The following is a 17,619-nucleotide window of genomic DNA, read 5'->3' as shown; positions in this document are numbered from 1 at the left end:
TATAAAAAATGTGTTGCTCAATCTTTATTTCATGTGCTTGCTTAAAAACTAATTAAATAAGATGCCTCCTCCTCATGTTTAAAAATGTATGATGTCTACAAACATAATCTTTGAGTCTCAATTTCCTCATTGTCCAGTGCAAATAGTAATGTGTTTCACAAGCTCTCATTAAGAGAGATTACTGATGGAAAGCATCTATCATTCATCCTGGAACACAATTCATCAATAAATTGTAACCATTATTTACTATTTTGTTTTTTCAAACTTTGCCATTCAACACTGACCTTGCTGTCTCAGATTCCCTTGAACTCCTCAAGTTTGAGGAAAAGTCAATCTGCTGTTTCAACATGGCAATGAGAGTTTATCCCAGTCTTTACTTAATTACGATATATTTTATCCAAGGTTCTGTGGTTCTGGCTTTTACTATGACTCATGATTTTCTTGAGAGACAGGAAAATGACATTGATATCTGCCTTTGTAATGCTTATAGTGAGCAAGACATAGTAGTGTGAGGGTTTTAGGGAGCTCATTGCTATGTTGGAGAATATTACATCCTAATACTTACTCCCAAACTGGATTTACCTTTGCACTCTATCACTGGGGACAAAGACAGACCTCCCCTTACTAGGCAGAGTTTTCCATATGAATCTTAAGGAATGCTGTTGAACTAACCCTTCTCTCCGAATCCTTCTAGAAATCCTTTCTCTCAAGGGAGAAGAGGGTGAAGAATAAAGTAAGAGTCTAGTGGAGTTCCTCTAGATGGAAATATGAAATGACAGTGGATGAAAGTCTCCTTCCATCCGTGAACTACTGATATAAACATCAAATAAATGGTTCCCATAGGGTGGGGCTCCAAGTCATATGTAGAACTGGTTGTTTCCACATGAAAACCAGTTGGTGTCTTTAGTTATCAAAGCTTCATAGTTAATGGGAGTATTGGGAAAGTCTTCCTGTTCTTCATAGCACATTTACATTTATCTTTCCATATTTCAGATCCTACATAATGGTTGTGTGAACACACACACACACACACACACACACACACACACACACGAGAGAGAGAGAGAGAGAGAGAGAGAGAGAGAGAGAGAGAGAGAGAGAGAGAGAGAGGTTATTAAAAGAGTCTTTACTTACCATTTCTATACACATCATAGACACAGATATTCTTGACTTGGTGACAGTGCAATGATTTAAAAGCTATGTGTGTTCAGTAGGAATCATACTTCCTCTTTAAGTTTTGCTCTTTTTCTGAGCTAGCAGCATGTGGTGTGATACTCTGGGGATGTTGGGTAGTGTCAGCAAGCCACAGTTCCCAATCAACCATGTGAACATGAAAGAAAAAGTCCTGATATTCTGCTCTAGGCTGTGTCACCAAGCTGGGATGTTTGGCATGTGGGTTGTAACACATTTCAACTTACAGTATTTTTATACTCTACAATGGATTTATTGGTGTATAACAGCATAAGGTATATTTGAATATATATTCTTTAAATTTTTACTTTAGTTTTTGATTTAATTAAAAAAACATCATATGTTAAAAACTGAGAAAAAAACCCCACAAAGTTCTTGTGTTTAACCCTTGCCCATTTTTTGTTTAATCAATCAGTCCTCACTGGACATGCTGCTATTGTGTAAGTGCTGAGCTCTGACTAGAACAGGGAGAGGTAAGAACAATCATTTTTCATAGAGATCATTCCCTGTAGACTCCCTGTTTACAGAAGGAGTCACCATAGGGTAGGAAGAAAGAGGGGGGCGGAAATTCATATCAGAAGAAAATAATAAATTTAGGGAGACTCAGGAAAGGAATCCAACAACATGTGATGTGTCAATAGAGTATTGAAGGTTAAATTAGGGGCAGTAGTCATGGGGTAACACAGGGAAGGACCATTGTTGCAAAGAAGAGCAACAATAGCATGGATGTGGTGTAGTGGTACTTGCTCCGCCCATGACTTTGAGTTATAGGGCCCAAAGGAGGCAGTGCTTCTGGCCTGCATTTGTATGCGACCTCTTTAAAGCAAAGAGTCTCCTGACCCTTTGCTCTGCTGCCCGCTTTCTGGTGTGATCCAACTGCCAGATGGATTTGCTCCCGGTCAGATCAGTGGACGACTTCCGCTGTCAACTCCATTCTGGACTCGTGAGTGTATTTCCTCAATTTACCCTAATAAATTTCCCTAACACTCCTTAAGCAGACTCCAGCGGATTTCTCGCATTATCATGGGACCCTGTGTGGTGTTAGGAGCAGTACAGCTAGCCTTGTCCTGGGTTGGCCATCAACTCTGAGGGGAATTGGGCTAGAGGAAGAGAACTAGGAAGGCAGATGTTCATATGCCATTTCTGCTTGACTTTTTTTGGGGGGAGGGGTCTCATAGAAAACATGACTGAAGCAGTCACATTAAGATAAGAGTTTCTGCTCAGAACACCCGTTCACACTTCTGTCATATTCAAAGTTGTCTGCCCAATATCCTTTAGATTTTCTAACACTCCCTATAGGAGGTCACAGCTATGGATCTGCCATGTTCTGTGCCGACATCTGCCACCTTTCTTACACATTCATGTACGCTGCTTGCTTGCTGTCGCGGGGTACTCTGATGCAACGAGGTACCCACCGACCACACATTCCTCACTGGATAAAAGTCACTTTATGCATCTGGAAGAGAAGACTCTTTTCCTACGTCAGAGCAGACTGTCTCTGGTAGTGCTATATGCAAACTATAGTCTGGGGTTAAATAAAGACCCCATAGAATAGTCTCTTCTCATTAAAAGATGAGAGTGTTAGGGAGTGCCCTGATCCAGTATGAACTACTAAAAGAAGGAAGAGAAGCCAAACAAGTGAACATATCAGGCAGGGGTCCCAGGAGAACACAGGACACACAGATGTTAGTCAAGGAGGTTGTCACATTGGGGACTGAAGCTAGGGTTTCATGCCTGCTAGGTAAGTTCTCTACCACAAAGTTACATCCCCAGCCATCTTTTCTTTTCTTCTGATACAGGGTCTAATTAAGTTGTCCAGGCTTGCCTTGAACTCACTCATTAACTCAGGCAGGCCTTCAATTTATGATCCCCCTGCCTCAGTGTCTCAAGCAGCTAGGATTTTAGGTTTTTGCCAGGAGGCTGGGCTCCTGAGCCTGATCTTACAACAATCATGCTTCTCTTATGCTTGCCACCTCTAGAACTGTGAGGGAAAAAAAAAACCAAACAACTGTGAGTTGTGTGAGTCCCCCAGTTTTAGCCAGTCTTTCAGTGGCAGCTTCATCAAATGAACGAGTCGGTAAACACCAGTTGAGGAAATACGTGCCAGTAACAAGCAACTCTCCCCTGGCTCAAGAGTCTTCAATGAGAAATTTCCATTAAAGCGGCAACCCTGTCTTCTCACTGTTCTCTCCAGCAGAAGGTGGAGTTCCTCAAGAGACTGGTGAGCTTGGAAGGAGGGAAGTTCTTCCACAGTAGGAGTGGCTCACCTCTTCCTCAGACCTCCCTGCAAAGTCCTCTTTGAAAATCAAAGAACTTCCACCTCCTGGAGGAGGGCTGTGAGAGTTCAGCACTACCGTGACTTGGGGGACAGCTGACTCCTCACTTTCAGCTTTAGGAATCTTATTTTTGCTATGTATGCAAATCACATCTCCAATACAACTTTATCAATACATACACCTCACATTTTTATCTTTTCCTATCTTAGTTGGTCATAAACTAACACAAGAGAATGCAGTATTATTTATCGCCCCTCTCCAAATCCACAACAGGAACAAAAGGAATTTTCCAAAGATGCACAGAGTTGGCATACGTAGAGGAAGAAGCAAACAGACAAGCATATATTAGAGTTACTAAGTGGAGTGACAGCCTCCATGATGGTTAACAGTGTTCTGGCTTGACACAGAGGTCAAGGAAGATGAAGACTGAAAAAGTTCTTGTTGCACTTAGCAACTAGACGGGGATTGGTAACCTTGGCAACAACCTTGTCAAAGTTTCTGCCGAGTGCGAAATGTCATAATGTGGGATGCTGGAGAAGGAATAGAGACAGTAGTGTGGGTATCTCATCAATCTTGAGGCAAAGTAGAGTAGTTTTATGGTAGAGGGAAGATGTATTTGTAGGATAACTTGCTTGTTTTAATGTAAGACATGGAGGACTGATGAGGAGGATCTGTTGTAAACTGTATTATCATAAAAAAATTCCTCCTTGCTCCTTCCCTGTAAGGTGGCACACATGTTCACCCTGTCGACTTTAGGTTTGACTGCTTGACGTACCTCAGGCAAGAGAATATGACTGGGGTTGACAGACAGCATCAGCTCTCTTGTTCTTCACTTTTCCCGTAGCCATCCTGGAATGAGAAGTTTTGTGAAGTGGAACTGTAACCTGGTTCTAGCTGCATCTGCCTCTTCCCACTGATTCATAATGTGACTGAGAACTACACATTTATTACACTTACTTATTCATGTGTTTTTGTGTGTGTGTGCCTGTGTGTGTGTGTGTGCCCGTGCATGTGTAGGTGTATGTGTGTGCATGTTCCTCATTGCACATCTGGAGGTCACTTCTCTCAGTCAACCAAATTGCCCATGGGATCAAACTCAGGCTGTCAAGATTGGCAGCAAGCACCTTTGCCACCCTGATCCGTGGTGCCAGCCCAGGAGTACATATTTAAAGTTAAGATTTCGGAGTCTGATGTTATAGCAAAACTGACCATTTACAGGTCCCAACTACATTTAGAGGAATGTACTTTCTGAGGCTGAAGAAAGTTTAAAGGGAGGAATGATAACAGTGATATAGCTAATTATTCACAGGGCACAGCAAGTTATATCCACCAGGGAACAAGAAGGTGTCAGAGCCTTGACTAAAGCCATTCTTGTCATTGACTTTTTTTAGGTGGAGGCTGATTGTCCAGCATTTCTTGCCCTTCCAGTAATCCATAGCTTCCTTCCACATTAGAATCAGCTGGTACCTTAGCTGGCTTGCCAGAGAAGTTCCTCATAAAGAGGTGGAAAGAAGGCAGACCTTGCAGCTTCTTGCTTGCTGTCTTAGACGGGGTTTCTAGCACTGTGATCAAACACCATGACCAAAAGCAGCATGGGGAGGAAATGGTTTATTTTGGCCATGTAGTTTATAAGTCTATTGCTGAGGTAAACAACAGCGGGAAGTCAAGGCAGGAATATGGAGGCAGGGACTGAAGCAGAAACCGGGGAGGAGTGCTACTTCCTGCCTTGCCCCTCACGGTTTGCTCAACTTGTTTTCTTACATGGGCCAGGACCACCTGCTCAGGGTGGCACCACCCACAATGGGCTGGGTCCTCCCACATCAATCACTAATTAAGAAAGTGATCAACAGGCTTGCCTACATGTCAGTCCAATGAAGGTATTTTTCTCACCTGTGTTCTCTTATCCGCTAACTATAACTTGTATCAAGTTGAGAAAAGAAAACAAGCCAATACCCCGATAAAATGGAGTTTTTAATGTCACTGTTTATGTCTTGCATGTCTGATATTCTGAGAAGTTCAAACCATAGCTGCAATGCCTGTTTATTTACATTGTTAATTCATTTACATTGACATATCAATTTATATAGTCATCCTGAGAAAGGGACAAATGGAGATCCTGTAACTTCAATAAAGTTTTGGAAAAGTAGGACTCAATGAAAATTTTGTTGAGTGTGCCTTCATTCGTTCACCCATTCATTCATTCATTCATTCATTCATTCATTTTTATAGTATATACTCTCTGTTCATGATTCGAATACAATGAAGAACATTTTGATGAAGCCACTAAATTTCTGGGGTTTGCAGTATTTGTTCCATTTGTGTTTTTTACTTTCTTTGTTTCTCATTCTTCTCTCTTGTACCAAATTGTGCTTTCTGTACCTAAGGAAGGAGCCAGAGCCTTAGGAAAAATCACAGTGAAGCCATTAACTGGCTTTGTCTTTAAATGTGATGTCCAAAGAAGAAAGCTTGAAGGGCAAAGAAAAGCATCCCTAAGACAGGTGAAAAGAGAGAGAGATTTGTGTGTCTCTAGACCACAAGAGATCTGTGTTTGCAATTTATTGCTTTGGAGCTGTCTTGAAGGAAGGGCATGCATGTTAAAATTCACAGTTCATGGGGTAGGAACCTATATCATGAAGGTTCCTAGTCTTAGTCTGGAGGAGGTTCCAGACTCCATCAGTGGCAAGATGATAATAACCCTACAATATGAGGGGACAAAAGGATTACTGCAGGCTTGGACTCCAAGGCTGAGGCACTGGTGGTCATCACTCAGGCTGAATATTAGATGTCTATCTTGCTGATTTTTCTTCTTGCTCTATCTTCTGACATTTGTTAAATATCCCATACTCTAATGTAGTTCTAGACAGGAAAAGTCCCTGATAATCCCAGTGACTGAATATTTTGCCAGCCTGTCAGGATTAGACAGGGTAGTACAAAGGAAATACTATTTTTGTATAACTTTTAGTTTGTGTGTTTCCCCTTATACAATTCTTATTTCTTAGCATCCTTATATCTTGATGTGATGAAGTTTTTTTTTTTTATATTCTTCATTACTTTCCAAAGCTCCAAATTTCCATGGATTTCTGATTGTAAATATTTCCTCTTTGTGAGGGGAGTATGACATTGTCACCTCTGCTAACAGGTGAACTATATGACTGATGCTGTCTTGTTTGTAATGATATCTACTACCCAAGGATGACAAGCTCAGATCAGCGGTTCTATTAATCTAATAGCTCATGTGTATGTGGTTACACTCTAGAGTTATCTGGGAAGGCTAACAGAATGAAACGGGGCCTGATTCCTCTGCCCAAGGCCAAACGGGAAAGACCGAAGCAGAACTGGAACATCATGAAACATTAAGGCCAGCAAAGACAAATATTGACTTCTGTCCAAAGGACAGGAGAGAATCCAAAACAAGGCATACAAGCAAAGGTCAGAAGCCAAGAGTAAACTGGGTTGAGCTGGGTGAAGCGGGAAAAAGAGTTGCAGAGAGATGTGGAGAGCTTTCCATGGAGGTTCTTGGTACTTGGTGGACAGGTCTGAGTTCCAGTGTTTACACCTGCACACTAACTTGATATTTAATTTAGTTTATAGGACAAAAGGAACAAGCATTATCAAAGGTTTAAGAAAAACACAGCAACAGAAATACTTAGAAATTTCTTTCATTTGGCTCTCCTTCCCCTTAAAAAAGAGACCAGATTTTTATGGTTAGCTGATGGATCACCAAAATCAAATTCTAAGAATGCCAGCACTTAGGTAAAGAGTGTAATTTTTATTTTATAAGCTTCATTAAGTTAAAACCTTGCAAATAAATGAAAACATTACACACCAAAATTAACCAGACCCAAAGTCTGTAAAATTCAATGAATTATTATATTGTTAGAATAGGCATTAGCTGACATTTCTGTTTCTACTGCTTTCCGGTAGATGTTGTCTAAATTATGAATAGGCAACATTGTAGGCTCAAAGATCCAGAAACAAGAAGTGCACAGCTGAGACAGCATTCTCTGAATATAAGCATAAAGGCCATCTATTTTGAATGCAATCTTCATTCAAAATTTCAGCGTTGTTCTTCACAGAAGTAGGGAAAATATTAAATTTTTGTAGAAGCACAGGAAAACTTTGGATAGCCAAAATAACCCCAAGCAAAAACAAATAATAATAATGCTGCAAATGATACCATATTGGATTTCAAGTTATGCTACAGAGCAAACACAATGGTGTACTGGCATAAAAACAAATCTGTTCAGTCCCCTCATCCCCTCCAAGGATCAGACAATATCAACAAAGAGGACTGAAGCAAGAATGTAAGAGCCAAACAGTATGGAGGAAGGCCAAGGACTACTGTTTTTTTTTTTGGGGGGGGGGCATTCTATAGCCCTGACCCTCATGAACTCACAACAGCTGTAGCAGCCTGCACGGTACCTGCACAAGACTGAGCAAGTAAACATTCAGTCACAGATACTGGAAGGACTCAAGGGGGCCTGCCAAGGGAAGCTAAAGGTTGTGGAGGGCTGCTGGAGGAGAGGAAGTCATTTTCTTCAGTGATGTAGGTGCTAGTGAGTCTTTCATGCTCCAATGAGTAGCTTTGCTCTCATGCCCACACAAGTGGCCTTGGTTGGTCTCAATGGGTGACAAAGCAAAACCAACTCAAAGATGTGAAAGTGGAATGGAGACTTTTTTGGAAGATGGCAGCAGGGATTGGGACAGTAGAGAAAGATGAGAGAGGGCATACAGCTTAGTTTGACCAGAATGTATTATATACATGGATGGGGTTGTCAAAAAAATAAGCTATTTTTGAAATAAATGAACATGTGCATCAACACAATAGAAGACTCAGACAGAATACCATGCAACTATAACCATCTAATCTTTGTCAAAGGCCAAAATCAGAGATAGCATCTTCAACAACTGGTGCTAGGAAAGCCAGGTGTTTTCTACAGGTCGATGAAAGAAACAAGATCCTTACATCTTTATTGTTTGGATTTGTGGATGTTTGCTATAATTTATGAGTTATGGAGTTATATTGTAAGGTCGATCGTCTTAGAATTTGCCTCTAATTCTTTAACATAAGTAATCAAAAAAACTAAAAATTGAAAATAATTATTGAGCACATCCTTCATATACACCTATTTGATTACACTGAGAGCTGCCATAGCCTTCTGAGACCAAGTTCACACACACTTACCCCTTCCCCACCAGTGAGTCACATTCCTACACAATTCCCTTTCTCTGACTATAGACAAAACTTGTAACTTTTTCTTACCCAACAGACATTGGTAACTGTGATGGGATGTTGTTTCCTTGGTTGATCTACCATTTCTAAGCTTTCATCTTTACAGTCAAGAGAGACTTTTCTGACTTTAAACAAAGACATCTACCATATTGTCAACTGGCTAAGAAGAAAACCACATGGGAAGGAATTGTGGGTAGCATTTAGGAGGTAAGCATTTGTCTAGCAAAAAGACACCAAAAAACTAGCTGGCACCTTCATTCACATAATCACAGGAACATTTATTCTACCAAAGAGGAGGAACCTATAAGTTCTTCCTCAAGTAAACCTCCAAATAATAACAAAGAAAACTGGCACCCTGAGTTTTTGTGAGACTCTGAGCAGAGGATTTGGCTAAGGTGTGGCTAGTCTTTCATGCCTCAGAACAAACGAGATAATAAATTTATGTTGTTTTCAGTCATTAAGTACACAGTATTTTTTTCAAATAATGTACCCTTCTTAACGTAATTTGATCTTTAAGTACATGTACTTAAAGACTGAAATATTAAAATATAGATATGCATGTGCACATATGTCCTTGGGTCCTCAATTCTCACTGTCCCCTGGGTGCTCTCAATGTTCCAGTCAAATGGAGCATTCACTATGTTCTAACCCTGCTGTAATGTTTCAAGCCTCTGCTGGGATACCCATCATTCTCTTTGTTTGCCCGAAGAATGCTCCTTATCTTTCAGTCTTATTGAAAACAACTGCTCTAGCGGGGCACGGGGTTGCAGTCCAAAATCCCAGCACTCAAGAGGCTGAGTCGGGAGGATCAGGAATTCAAATCAGACTTGGCTACATGCAAACTCTGTTGCAAAAAGGGGGTAGGTCATAGTAGAGGAAAGGAAGAAACCATGATGATTAGATTAATATCGACTTGGCAGAAACTTGGAATTGCCTGCAAGATGGGCCAACAGGCTCACCAGGGATTACCTTGATTATGTTGAGGTGGCAAGACACTCTTTACCGCGTCCATTCACTCTATAAGAGAAGACAGATCACAGAGCATTAGCGTGCATTCCTTGTTCTCAGCTTCCTGATTTGTGGGTGTGATGGTCCAGCTGCCCTGACTTCCCCACCATGATGAACTGTGTCTCGAGCTGTGAGCTGAGGTAAATCCTTCCACCTTAAGTTGCTTTTGCTCAAGTACTTTAGCTTGGCAACAGGAAAATATGCTAAAAAGAAGGAAGGAAGGAAAGAAGGGAGAGAGGGAGGAAGGAAGGGAGGAAAGGAGGGAGAGAGGGAGGAAGGAAGGAAGGAAACACCTTCTCTGGTCACTTTCTTTGAGCTTATTATTATTTCCCTTTTTGTCAGCAAGGCACCGAGAGAAGTACCCTATCATAGTATTTACTACACACTCCTCTAACTGCAGATTCACTTGGCAGCTTATTTTCAGTCTGAGGACTACTAAGAGAAGCAGGTATAATCCCATTCATCTTTTACTTGCCCACATCTAGTAAACTATATGGAAGTATGAGCTGCCACGTCTTAATAAGTTACAGCTCCTTAAATGCATCTGATGAACTTTCTTGACGCCAGAGGGTTCATTAACCAGTTACTTTAAAAGCTAGGTTTAATGTAGAGGATACATGATAGACAGAAGTTTGGATAGTATAAAAACCCACAAACCAATCTGGTTAATATTAGAAAATAAACCGGACTTCTAGGGGGCTAGTGAGATGGCTCAGCAGTGTTCTCTGTTCTTACAGAGGACCCAATTTCAGTTCCCAGCACCTACACTGGGAAGCTCAAAACTTCCTTTAACTTCAGCTTCTGGAGATCCAACCCTTTCTTCTGGACTTCTTGCATGACTGTATTCACATGCACCTACCCACACACATGCATATAGTTACAAATGAAATAAAGCTGTTTGAAACAAACACAAAAAATCTCTGTTATTCAGAAGTCAACTCTCCACATTATAGATGATCAGATGTTTGAAATATTCAGCTGCCTTTACTTTAGAAATGACCAGATAGATTATCTCAGAACAGTCTGGATGTTGACAATAATTTAGGTGAGTTTCAATGCTCCCTCTGCTGTTTGACCTTGGGATGCCATTTTAACAAATGAGTGCTTCCAACCTGCAAGGACAGCATGGTCTAGGAAAGAGACAACCTGGAAATGTCTGCCACTAGCAAATTGCTCCCATATAGGTTATTTTATTATAGAACAAAGACTTCAAATGTAACTTTTTAAAAATGAGATAGCTGGATTAAATTTATTTCTAGAATATTCTTTTTGGACCAACTCTTTTCAAACAAGTGTCATGAAACAGTTTATTTTTAGGTTTAAGGTAAAAGAGCTACACTGTACTTGGCTCTCCGCTAGATTTTTATATCCTCTCTGTCTTCTGGGATGAGAAGGCTATTAGTGTCACTTTCCAAACATCTTTGATTCTGTAGAGAAGATTTTCAAGAATTTACTTTAGTCACAGGGGGAAAAATAAGTCACTTCAAATGCCATGTCAAATATCTGATATCCAGGGTAATACTGCATGGATATAATTTTTAAAAACCCAAGTACTATTTGGATAACATCATGGACACCATAATATTTTCTTTAATGTCAGAAAAGAATCTGAGAAATATCTTTTCTTTTGATAGTCTTTCCAAACATATGCTTTTAAAAGCCAATTTTAATACTAACCATGTAATTTAATAATTCTTCTTCCATAGAAACAAAACAGAAAACAACATAACATAACATTCCTAAGACAGGTGTTGAGAATGCATTATTTCAATGAGGTCTACGCTGTTAATAAATCTGAAAACGTTTCTCATGTACAGAAACAATGGCATGAAAACAATGGGTTTTTAACTTTTGGCTCCCACACAAGCACCATTCTATTTTCAGGAGGCTCTTGGAACTGCCAAAATATGTTCTTCTAATGCAGCAAATTTCCACTGCTATTGTAAAAGTAAGAGCATATAGCTCTTGTTTGTGAAGTTTTAATTTGTGCATTAATAAATAGGATTCCCGCATATGTTGTTGCTAGTCATTAATGCAAAGGTGAAGTTGTTCTTTCATGGCAGGTGGGTCAATTAGCATCTTTAAAAAGAGCCATCATTATGATAACAACAATAACAAAAAACCAACTTGGGTTTGCTGATGAATAATGATTTCATCTCAAAAAGCACTTTAAAAACATTGACTAATTAATATGACTCAGAAGGCTCAAACAAAAATATGCTCTCTGTTCTTAGACTTTTAATCTCGCAGAAGCATTCTGGGTAAAAAAAAGGAACGGTCAACTGGAAAGAGGAATTTGTCCTTTGTCAGTTGTAATGCCACATACAGTACAAATTTCTAAGAGTGGTTTGTGCCAGAATGAAGATAACTTGCATTCTACTGTGGAAAACATACTTTTAAAATGCTTGTTAAACCTCTATTTTACTAGGAACATGGCTGGACTAGGCAATTTGAAAATCTCTTTAAAAACACTTGCAATGCTAGTTAAAGTAAGGATGACATCGTTTTGAAGGAAAGAAAGAAGAATGTGCTGGGAACAATGAGACAGGGGGTGGATATGGCGGTCCTGAGATGTGTGTGTGTGTGTGTGTGTGTGTGTGTGTGTGTGTGTGTGTGTGTGTTACATGTACGTGTGTGTCTGTCTGACTGACTGTGTCTGTATCTGTGTATGTATATCTGTGTCTGTGTGTGGTTGTCTATCTCTGCGTGTGTGCGTGTGTTGCCTGTCTTAGACATAGACAGGTTTGGTTAGGAGGGAAAGGGGCTCACAAAACCCAAAAGCTCATAATGAAGCCAGCGTGTAAATCCCTGACTCTCAAGTATCATCAGCTGAGTGAGAGGGTGAATTAATGAGATGACAAGCAAGTTTGCCTGCCTTAGCTCAGACTCCTAGAAGGAAACAGTGCTCCTCTGACACTCATAGTGTTCGTGGCTTCTGGAAGTCAGAGCCAGTAGAGTGAATGCAACTATCGTAGTATTTTCTAATTTCTCTGTCTTGGCCCTACCTTCCCCACCCAGTCTTGGGTTCATTCCCAGGGCAACTTCTAGGAGGATAGTTGATATTGTTACTAGAGCTTCTCAGCATACATCACACACAGAGTTATTGCTCACAGCCACAGAGAACAAAGTTCCTCTAAGTATCAACAGAGGTCCTGAGGGTCAACATCTCGTTGACCACTGGCATCATAGCTATTCCTCAACTGATCTATTTAAGCCAAAGATAGAGTTCTCTGGACTTGAATTTCCCATAAGTAGGGCAAATGAAGTTCTGAAGTTTCACTCTATTTGAGCCAAGGAGGGAGGACATGGTTCTCCAAAAGAAAGGTGTTCTGAGGAGCAAAAATTAACAGTAAAAAGCTGCCAAGGTTATCAGATAATTTTGTTTGTCTATTTTATCAATATCGTGGTAAACCAGAAGCCAACAGTAGCCAACAGACCAGCAGAAGAGAACTCAGTCATCTTTATCTTGTCCAGAAGCAGGAGGAAGCTGAAATATTAAATTTTTTTCTTTTCTCTTTTAGGATACACTTTCAGTTTCTCTATAGCCCTGGCTGTCCCAGAACTCCTCTGTAAACCAGGCTGGTCTTGAACTCATAGAGATCTGCCTGCCTTTCCTCCTGAGTGCTGAGATTAAAGGTGTGTGTCACCATGCTCAGCTTCTTTTCTTCCTTCTTTTCTTTTTTCTTTTCTTCCTTCTTTTATTCCTTCCCTCCCTCCCTCCCTCCCTCCCTCCCTCCCTCCCTCCCTCCCTCCCTCCCTCCTTCCTTCCTTTCCCCCTTGCTCTCTTCCTTTCTTCCTTTCTTAAGTTTTATTGATATTTTTCTTTTCTTAAAGAAAATATAATTTGTTTTCTTCAAAGAGAGTCTTGGTTTGTTGTCCTCCAGCATTTCCAAGCCTGTAATTTTTCACATTCTGTAAACATCACTTGATGGGATACCAGAGGAACTCACAGCATAGCTCTGTTTAGGATCCTCTAGGAAGTTAAGAAAATGGTGGACCTGGTCACAGTCCAGGAAGAAGGAGGTACCATTCCTCTCAGCCTCTCTGTAGACAGAGAATTCAGAGATGGAACAGAGGAAAAAAAACATGAAACAACTGGAGGTACAACAAGAAAACATTTTTCCATTACTCAGATGCCCAGGAATTACTTTATTTGGGGAGATAAACTAGAGAAAATTCAAGGCGGCAAGCTGAGTGTGACAGCCCAATCTATGGCCCCAGCATCAGGGTGTTGTGGAATATTGCTTTAACTTTGTAAAGATGTGATACATTTGTTTAAGTTGTGGAATATTACTCTAACTTTGGAAAGGTCTGTTACATTTGGTTATGTTGCATTTGTTTAACTAGTCAAAGATGTGTTACATTTGCTTATGTTGCATTTGTTTAACATGTAAAGATGTGTTGCCTTGCCTGCCTAAGGCATCTGGTTGGTCTAACAAAAACTGAACAGCCAATAGCTAGGCAGAGGAGAGATAGGAGGGCTGGTGGGCAGAGAGAGTAAGTAGAAGTAATCTAGGCACATGAAAGAATGAGAGAGAGAGAGAGAGAGAGAGAGAGAGAGAGAGAGAGAGAGAGAGAAGGAGAAAGGATCGAGAGAGGGAGACACCTGGGGCCAGCCAGCCAGGCAACCACCAGCCAGCCAGGCAACCACCAGCCAGCCAGGCAACCACCAGCCAGCCAGGCAACTACCAGCCAGCCAGGCAACCACCAGCCAGCCAGGCAACCACCAGCCAGCCAGGCATTGAGTAGGACATAGAGAATGAAAGAGATAAAAAGCCATGAAGCAAAATGTAGATGAAGAGAAACATTAAATTAAGTTATAAGAGCTAGTGGGACAAGCATAAGGTAAGGCAGATCATTCATAATTAATATTGTTTCCATGTCATGATTTAGGGGCTGGTTGATAGCCCAGAAGAAAGGGATGGAAAGGGAGAGTTGTGAGTTCTGCACCAGTCTGGGTCTACATAAGGCCTTGTCTTAAAGTCAAGCAAACAGACAAATAAGCAATAACTCAAGGGATAATGAGACTGAACAGAATCCGATGCATGTGCATTGGTAAAATATAATGCACTGTCACTTAGTAAGTTAATATGAAAAATTCAATCACGTTTTTTTTCTGGATGATTTTAAAGATGTATCTGAGAAAACTGGTTCACACACCATCTTGTGAAACCAGTTGTGGGAACATTTTTCTCATAATCTATTATTTCATTTCTCTGCAAGAAATCTCTCTTTCTTCTTGTGTGTGTGAAAGGGATGTTTTTCTGGGCTGAAATGTTCCCAGAATCACATATATTCAATAATTCCAGTATATTTCTTTTCATTTAGCCTAATAATCATTCATATTACTGTTTATAAATGTTGAAATCTTCAAATTTTATTTGGTTGGTATTGACCACAGTTGCCCAGTCCATCTTCTCTTCTCTTCCCTCCCTCCCTCCCTTTCTTTCTTTCTTTCTCTTTCTTTCTTTCTTTCTTTCTTTCTTTCTTTCTTTCTTTCTTTCTTTCTTTCTTTCTTTCTTTCTTTCTTTCTTTCCTTCCTTCCTTCCTTCCTTCCTTCCTCCTTCCTTCCTTCCTTCCTTCCTTCCTTCCTTCCTTTCTTCCTTTCTTTGTTTCTTCTTCCCTTCCTTCCTTTCTTCCTCCCTTTCTCCCTCCCTCCTTCCCTTCCTTCCTTCCTTCCTGCCTTCCTTCCTTCTTTCCTTCCTTCCTTCCTTCCTGCCTCTCTCTTTCTGTCTGTCTCTTCTTTCTCTTTCAGATAACACTTGCTAAAACCCTGCAAAAAAAAAAGAAGCATTTGCTCCTATGTACTCTGCAGAAGACCAATGTTTCTCCCTGTCAGAACGAACCAAATATCAAAATTAGTACCTAACTTCTAAATACATGTTTGACATTTCCTAAGCTATATGGCTTCCCCTTTCTCCCTGTGCCCCATTTTCTCCTCCATTTATGCAGACTGCTGGCCCCTGCTAATAACATTAATCACAAAATGCTGGTTGCCTTCAGACACAAGACCCATTCAAATCTTATAATAAAGCAGCTGGGTATGCATCTTTATTTCCTCAGTGGAGAGGCCAGAGGCTTGCTTGGGGTCATGTATTTAAGGAATAGAGTTAAGACTGCATTTTTACTTTAAATGAAAAACAACAGCTGTATTGTGGGAATGATGGACTTGTTGAAGAAAAAGGGTGAAGGCCCTGTCTCTTTTTTACTGTTGTTATTTGAAGCAGCGTCTTGCTATGTAGTGCTGGCTGGCCTGGACTCTATGTGTAGACCAGGTGTGTCTTGAATAAGCTTCCTGTTTCAGGCTCTTTAATACTGTAATTTTAGACCTATGCCACAATTCCTGGCCCTGGCTCTTTGAAGGCCCCAGTAAGCTGTTCTATATGCAACTTTGTTCAGGTTTTCACTTAGCTCACTTTGCTTAGCGCATCATTGCTCTTTGAGGTACTAGCAGACAGAAAAAAAAATACTTATGTGATCCACAACAGACTCAAAGAGGAGTGGGAAAAACAGGGGAATACTTTATCTGGGAAAGAAGGAAGGATAAAAATCTAAGGGAGAAGAAAAAGGGAGTGTAGCCAAGAAAGTTTCTCCCATCCCACCCAGCCCCACAGTGGCTTAAAAAATAATCACTCAGAGGCTTATATTAATTACACATTGTATGGCCTATGGCTTCAGCTTCTTACTAGCTAGCTCTTTCATCTTAAATTAGCCCATTCCTATTAATCCATATGTTGCCACGTGGCCATGGCATTACTGGTGTGTTGGCATCTTGTTGCTTTTTCTATGGTGGCTGGCTTTTCTCTCCACTGCACCCTTCTTCTCTCTGTATCTCTGCTTGGATTTTCTGCCTGGCTGTAAGCTTTCTTACCATAGGTAAAAACAGCTTTATTTATTATCCAATGGGAGCCACACATATTCACAGCATACAGAAAGACATCCCACAGCAAAGGAGGGATAAAGAACACCAAGAATGATTGGAAAATCCATAGAAAAGTATATTATTTTATGCTTACTTAATATATATATTATTTATATATATATTATATGTATATCTACATGCATATATCAATAATTTTGATGAAGTTATACTACATGGGATGGCAATGGTTTTCCCAAGAGCTATAGTTTATCCTAAAAACCCCAGTATCAGGCACAGGTAATCTTCCTTAGAGTTGGTGACCAGGGGAATCTAAGAGACTCTTAAGACAATATAGAATATCTACATTTTCCTTGATTTCTTCCCAGAACTAGAAGTCAAGAAACTATTGCTGAAGACACCACAGACTTTGCACATAGGACTTTGAGGGTTCAAGAGGGAACTGATTTGCCTGGCTGCCCTTTCCCTGAGGATGGGCTGTTACAATATGCCATGGTGCTATGCAACCTGCCAAGGGAGAGAAGCAATTGGTATTCCCACCTCATTGTAAACCCTATAAACCAGAATGATGACTGGAATGGCAAGATATTCACAGTGGTACAATAGCGGCACATAGATCTTTGGAGTAACCAACAACTGTCTAATTGACATAAGACACACTCAGTCTAAGGCCAACAAATATATGTCTGCTAGCTAAGATAATGGGTTTTCAAGAATGCTTTGGAATTATTACTTTAAGATTACTGGAACAATAGTGTGGGCACAGACTTGCTGGTTAGTGATTCTGCTGTCAGCTTAACTTAGTTGAAGGAGTTTAGTTATTGACTAGTAGGGGAGAGAAGAGAAGGGAGGGAAAGAGGAAGAAAGGAAGGAAAAGCTGTGTTGGGTATAAGGTTTGATCAGCCTACAGCACGACATTGCTCATGTTTGCACTCATTGTGTGTGATGGTTAGTTCTCTCAACTTGATTGCATTTAGAAGCACCTAGGAGGTTAACAAAGCACACTGCTAGAGGTGTCTATGATGATCTTT

The sequence above is a fragment of the Peromyscus maniculatus genome, chromosome 20 (genome assembly GCF_049852395.1).
Source record: "Peromyscus maniculatus bairdii isolate BWxNUB_F1_BW_parent chromosome 20, HU_Pman_BW_mat_3.1, whole genome shotgun sequence".
NCBI classification, from domain to species: Eukaryota; Metazoa; Chordata; class Mammalia; order Rodentia; family Cricetidae; genus Peromyscus; species Peromyscus maniculatus.
This window is presented reverse-complemented; position numbering follows the sequence as displayed.